This window comes from Acipenser ruthenus, chromosome 8 (assembly GCF_902713425.1).
Source record: "Acipenser ruthenus chromosome 8, fAciRut3.2 maternal haplotype, whole genome shotgun sequence".
Taxonomy (NCBI): domain Eukaryota; kingdom Metazoa; phylum Chordata; class Actinopteri; order Acipenseriformes; family Acipenseridae; genus Acipenser; species Acipenser ruthenus.
The window spans coordinates 7,892,591-7,898,098 of record NC_081196.1 but is presented as its reverse complement, the minus strand read 5'-3'; the positions used below and the strand labels follow the sequence as shown (position 1 = coordinate 7,898,098).

At 36.9% G+C, this 5,508-nt stretch overlaps 1 pseudogene; it reads left to right on the top strand.

Moving 5' to 3' along the window:
• The first annotated feature begins 1,618 nt into the window (after positions 1-1,618).
• Positions 1,619-3,133, top strand: LOC131737843 (olfactory receptor 51E1-like; annotated as a pseudogene).
• Positions 3,134-5,508: the final 2,375 nt, after the last annotated feature.

Genomic DNA, 5,508 nt, shown 5'->3' with positions numbered 1-5,508 from the left:
CAGGGTGACTCCAAGGTTCTTAGCTGAGGAAGAGGGAGAGAGTGTGGTAGATTCCAGAGGAACAGAGATAGAGAGATCAGAGGAGGGGGAGGAGGAGGGAAAGAAAAGGAGGTCAGATTTAGAGAGGTTGAGTTTGAGGTGATGCGAGTGCATCCAGGAGGAAATAGCAGACAGACAGGTAGAGATACGGGAGGAGATGGTGGAGTCAGAGGTGGGGAAGGAGAGGAAAATCTGAGCATCATCAGCATAGAAATGGTATGAGAAACCATAGGATGCGATGAGGGGGCCCAGGGAGCGGGTGTAGAGAGAGAACAGGAGAGGACCCAAGACTGACCCTTGGGGGACTCCAGTTAAGAGAGGGTGAGGTGTGGAGGTTGCTCCACGCCAGGTTACCTGGTAAGTGCGGTTGGAGAGGTAGGAGGAGAACCAGGCCAGAGCAGTGCCAGAGATCCCCAGGTCAGCAAGAGATGATAGTAGAATAGAGTGATCAACAGTGTCAAAGGCAGCAGAGAGGTCTGATGCACTTTTTCAGCTGAATTGTAAACCTGAAAGGAGGCCCTGGTGAGGCTGCACCTAGAGTACTGCAATACGGCTTAAATACAATTTAATGCATATGTTATGTTATGTATATAAATACAGTATAGTACATATACATGTATTCATGTATTAAATGTATAAATACGTCCTTAGAGAAAAAAGGTAGTTATTAACTGTACATATTGTTAAAATGGAATAAAAACATATATGTTTTATTTTTTATTATATTTTTTAAACTGTTCACTTACAGTATGAAGGGGGGCTCTGTATTTACTTACTTTTCCCAAGTCTAGTTTTCATGTGTTCAATAATAAGCATGTTTTCAGTTTGTCTGGAGGGAAATGCTCCAGGAACATCCACACTTCTTGAAGTATCAACACTCAAACCTAATCCTAACCTTTCTAACCCAAACTTCTAACTTAATACTATTTTTAAAGTAACATATTGCAAAATTACTATTCAGTCCCCTTGGTGGGAGGATTAAAATGGTATTCTCACAATTAAAAGTGTAAATTCTCGTGGAGCATTTTATGCTGGATGAACGGACCTTTAAGGGGTTAGTTTCCAATCTGAATTATTAAAAATTTGAAACATTATCCAAACGCATACATTCATTATTATTGGGCAGCAGTGTGGAGTAGTGGTTAGGGCTCTGGACTCTTGACCGGAGGGTTGTGAGTTCAATCCCCAGTGGAGGACACTGCTGTTGTACCCTTGAGCAAGGTACTTTACCTAGATTGCTCCAGTAAAAACCCAACTGTATAAATGGGTAATTGTATGTAAAATAATGTATAATGTGATATCTTGTAACAATTGTAAGTCGCCCTGGATAAGGGTGTCTGCTAAGAAATAAATAATAATTACTGCAGAGCTATTACAAGTGCACTCCCATATAACTATGAAGAAAAATACATTTGTAATGCATGCTGATCATTTGCTCTGCTCTCAATTAAATATTTTTCATAACTATTCTTCACTTTATATTTTGTGTTCCAGGTATAAATGAAAATTGGAATCTCCCGGAATAACAATGGAAAACACATCCCATGTTTCATCGTTTACACTTATAGCATTTGGAGATATGGGTAACAGCAAATATGTATATTTTGCTATCACTCTAATAGGGTATCTTTTTATAATCAGTGTTAATTCATGTTTTATTTTATTAATAATACTAGAGAAAAGCCTCCATGAGCCAATGTACATCTGCCTCTTTAATTTATTTATGAATGCCCTCTTAGGAACTGCTAGCTTCTATCCTTCATTTCTGTTTCATCTTCTTTCAGACACCAGAGTTATTTCTTATGGATTTTGTTACACTCAAATATTTGTTATGTATACATATGTTATGGGTGAAATGACAATTCTAACAGTTATGGCCTATGACAGGTATGTAGCAATATACTGGCCATTAAAATACAACACTATCATGACATGTGCAAAACTACAAATTATTACTTGCAGCCTGGATCTACCCTGTTGTTATGGTGTCATTTGCACTCATCTTTTCTTTGTCAGTTCCTTTATGTGGAAACCAGATTAATAAATTATATTGTCACAACGGGGATCTCATGAAGCTATCTTGTATTGACACGACTGTAAATAATATTATTGGATTTTTGGTATATGCTTCATTTATTCCACTTTTTTCTTTTGTTGTATACTCTTACATTAAAATACTTATAGTATGCCATAGAAGCTCCAAAGAACACAATAGTAAAGCTTTGCAAACCTGTCTTCCACATTTAATTTCATTAATCAGCTTTTATGTTACTGTGTTATCAGAAGCAATTCAAAGCCGATTAAACCCTAAGAATATATCAAACATTGTACGTACAATCACATCACTGGAATTTCTAATTATCCCTCCTCTTTTGAATCCCATTATTTATTGCCTGATTTTGCCCGAGATCCGTAAAAGAGTTGTTAAAACATTTAGACAAAAACAAATTGGTCCAAGAGTTACAATTCTAAATGCAAACAGGCACTAGCTTTTTTTTTTTTTTTTAAAATAAAAAACGCAAAAGTTATGTTATGTGGCATAATGCTGCTGTATATTTAAGCAAAACTGATCCTGCACTCTGCTTTAAAGTGCCTACAGGGTTACACAGTGGTGACGTTGGCACAGCAATGCAAATGAACACAATCGTTTACATCTAGAGGGAATAAGACAAGACTAGTAATTCCTTTTACCTGTACTTGATTAACGTGACCAGACATCATTTAATGAAGTTAATAGTTTTTAAGCCCTAAGTTTATTTTTATTTATTTATTGTGTAATATGCATGTGACATATTAAAGTTTTACATTTGATGATTTCAATTGTTTACGAGCAGTCTAAAACACTTGAAGAGACAATAAAAAAGGGTTATTATTTTTTAATTCAATATTAGTCTAATGGCTTGTATTGACAAAAAGCTATTGAAGATCCACACATGGAAATCTGCAGCCTTTAAAAAGGTTGTCAGACTCACAGATACAACATTTTCAAATCCTATGTTCGGAAGGTTATTTTTGACGTATGTCGGAAGAAAAAGAAAAGTGAAAAAAAGGTATTTTGTTTCAACCATAAATTGTGTGTCTGCTCTGCATGAACAACTGCAGCTTGGAGAAAGAGAAAACTACACAAGCTTTCCAGTTCTGCTTTCTGTATTGTATTGTAAAAATGTGTTTGAAAAATAAAAGTGCATTTAAAAGAAGGCTACGTATTTTTTCCGCTACATATTACAAGACCCAATCGGATCCTCTGGAAAGTATTAAATATCCTATTTTCACAAATGTTGCTTCCTCTATTTTTCAAGGTTCAATAATGTTTTCATGTTTTGATTTTTTCTATATGCAAGTCAGATAGCGAAATAAATAGGGGGCACGATACATAAATATGCTAGTTTCTTGTTAAATAAATGGTATTCATATTTATAATTGATATATAATCCAGTGAGAACTTGCATACATAACAAAAAAATAAAGATACAATCACCCATCCCTTGAAAAATAAAAAAAGAATATGCCAATCCAAATAGCGTTGTTATGAAAGTTTCAAAGTCCTATAGATGGAGGCACATTGACTCTGAATTACCTGTCATCTCTCAGTCATCGATTCTACAAATCAACAGGGGCTGCATGGTAGTGATAGCCTAGTTTATGAACAAATCATATACAGTGTCGGAAACAGATGTATTATACACACATAAGATAGGACATTTACTACATAGGGCTGAAAATGAATCTGCCGGGCTAAATCAATAATTATAGAAGCAGAACATATTTTTCACATCTATCCCAAAGGTAAGTAGGGCTGAGTCTACTGGTGTTGGTGGCACTGCTTTGAAGACAGTAAGTCAAGGCCCAGTCTACTTTGTGATCAAGAACCCTGACCCTTGTTTGAAGAAAGCCAGGCGTGTACCATGACATGTTCTCTAGGTGTCTCCAAGTCTTTGTAATGTTGATTATATTATTATTATTATTTGTTTATTTAGCAGATGCCTTTATCCAAGGCGACTTACAGAGACTAGGGTGTGTGAAGTATGCATCAGCTGCAGAGTCACTTACAACTACATCTCACCCGAAAGACGGAGCACAAGGAGGTTAAGTAACTTGCTCAGGGTCACACACTGAGTCAGTGCCTGAGGTGGGATTCGAACCGGGGACCTTCTGGTTACAAGCCCTTTTCTTTAACCACTGGACCAAAGAGCCTTCTTGATACACATCGATTTCCATCAGGTCTGCCTCTTAAGGTGTTTAGATTTCAACGTGGAGTTTCCATTTTATTTCTCAATATTAATCTAATATTGAATTTGAAAAAGTAAATTATCTATTCATGTATAGTCTTATAAAGTTATATTTTTTATATTTCTGCTCTAAATTAGCTCATCAGAACATTAAGAACTTGCCCCGTCACAATAAACTGAAATCTCCAGATGTAAAACTCGCTAGTACTCTACACATAGATTGCACAATAAAGAAGTAAAAATACACATCAGCATTTTAAACTGATCCCTTGTTTAAAACCATTTTTCAAGTAATGGGTAATCAGCACACCCAGAGCAAGCGTATTTACCACTATGCAAGTGCTGAAAAGGAGCTTTTTTTTTCTTTGTAATATTGATAATTGTCATAAGTGAATTGTTCAATGTACCTTTAAGAGCACATAACCGGGGGGGTGGAGCGGGAGGTTAGCTAAAGGTCAGTGGTGACGACAACCACGAGTGCAGAGACAGAAAAACAGGAATTCTACTATATTTTAGTTGCACAGTTGTTGTTATAAATAAAACACAGTTAATTAGACAAGACATTGCATTGCCTCAATTCATTAACCTGACATGGTGTCAGAAGTACGGAACTAAAAAAAATAAAAAATGCCAAAGTTTAACCCCCCGGAGAGTTATTGTTTCGATAAGCCTGCTGAATGGAAAGAATGGAAACAACGCTTCAGCAGATTCAGGACAGCAAAAAAACTGGATAAGGAAACCGGAGATGTGCAGGTCAGTTGACTGATTTATGCAAATGGAGAGTGAATCAGAAAATATTTTCCGATCTTTCGTTTTCACAGATGACGCTAAAAATGATGATTATACGACAGTAATACAGAAGTTTGACGAGTATTTTGTTCCTAAGCGGAATGCCATTCATGAGCGTGCTTGTTTCTACCAGAGTACACAAGCTTTTATCAGAGCCCTATACAAGCTTACGGAGCATTGTGAGTTTGGCATAAGTAAAGATGCACACATACGAGACCGAATCGTTGTGGGGATAGTAGCTAAAGAGCTCTCCAGAAAGCTGCAGTTAATGAGCGATTTGAGGCTAGGTGCGGCAGTCAGAAGAGGTTACCATGCAAGTTAGTCAGCAAGAGGGCGCTGCTGGCATTGTACAAGAAGTAGCACATACAACCTCCACACGGGGAAGAGGTAAATGGCAACATTGTAATGCAGAGAAACCGGAATATACTGAAAGAAAATGCGGTAGATGTGG